Source organism: Mus caroli, chromosome X (assembly GCF_900094665.2).
Source record: "Mus caroli chromosome X, CAROLI_EIJ_v1.1, whole genome shotgun sequence".
NCBI lineage: Eukaryota > Metazoa > Chordata > Mammalia > Rodentia > Muridae > Mus > Mus caroli.
In genome coordinates this window covers 58,349,772-58,350,955 of record NC_034589.1, presented here as the reverse complement: position 1 = coordinate 58,350,955, position 1,184 = coordinate 58,349,772, and the positions used below count along the sequence as shown (strand labels likewise).

Here is a 1,184-nt window from a genome sequence, read left to right as displayed (position 1 = left end):
GCTGACACCATTGCATACACTAGCAAGATTTTGCTGAAAGGACCCAGATATAGCTGTCTCTTGTGAGACTATACCGGGACTTAGCAAACACAGAAGTGGATGCTCACAGTCAGCTATTGGATGGATCACAGGGCCCCCAATGGAGGAGGTAGCAAAAGTAACCAAGGAGCTAAGGGGATCTGCAACCCTATAGGTGGAACAACAATATGAACTACCAAGTACCCGTGGGAGCTGTTGTCTCTAACTGCATATGTATCAGAAGATGGCCTAGCCAGCCATCAGTGAAAAGAGAGGCCCATTGGTCGTGAAAACTTTATCTGCCTCAGTACAGGGGAATGCCAGGGCCAAGAAGTGGGAGTGGGTGGGTGAGGGAGTGGGTGGGGGAGTGTGTGGGGTAGTTTTGGGATAGCATTGGAAATGTAAATAAAATAATACCTAATTAAAAATACTTATCATAAATAAATATCTATAAAAAAGAGAATGATTTTAAAAATCCTGAGAGTAGCTCTCAACAGATAAAATTTTAAATATGTATATAATCTAACAACAAAAATCCAATAAACCTCACATTGATGAAAATTCCCCTAACACAGACATGTAGCTTTTGATAGCCATTTTCTCTTTAGTGTTGCCTCATAAATGATCTGCATTTATATCATATGTATTATGTAGAATTTTCTTTAGAGTAAAAGTTAGGTTTGAATACATCTTCTATCATCACTAGTTATTTTCCATGGTGTTGTGCAGAAATATTTGACCAAAAACAATTTAAAAGATGTTTTAAAAGGCTTACTTTGGCTTATGTTGTCAATAAACAGTTCATCATGACAGGTAAAGGAGTGTTGAATATAGCTATGATGGCCTTTGCAGAAGCACAAGTCAGCAGCTCTGAATGACTTGGGAGATCAGTAATTAGAGAGCACCAGCTGGAAACCAAAGCAAGCATCCCCTCAAGCCATGTTCCTATTTTCTTCTGATGGTGGTGACATCATCTTAAAAGTTCCAGTATTTTGGATAGAAGGCCACCAAGAACCAAATGCTTACAGAAAATCCTGAAAGGAATATTTTAGATAAAGCACACTATATATACACTATTTGGTTCATGTCACATATTAAACCCCTGCTATTATGTTTCTACAGGGAAGAGAAACAACATCTGGCAAGTATGTGTGCCTTTTACAATT

At 38.4% G+C, this 1,184-nt stretch overlaps 1 pseudogene; it reads left to right on the top strand.

The window, feature by feature from the left end:
- LOC110286223 overlaps positions 1-896 on the top strand; it is a 15,052-nt pseudogene extending 14,156 nt beyond the window's left edge.
- Positions 897-1,184: the final 288 nt, after the last annotated feature.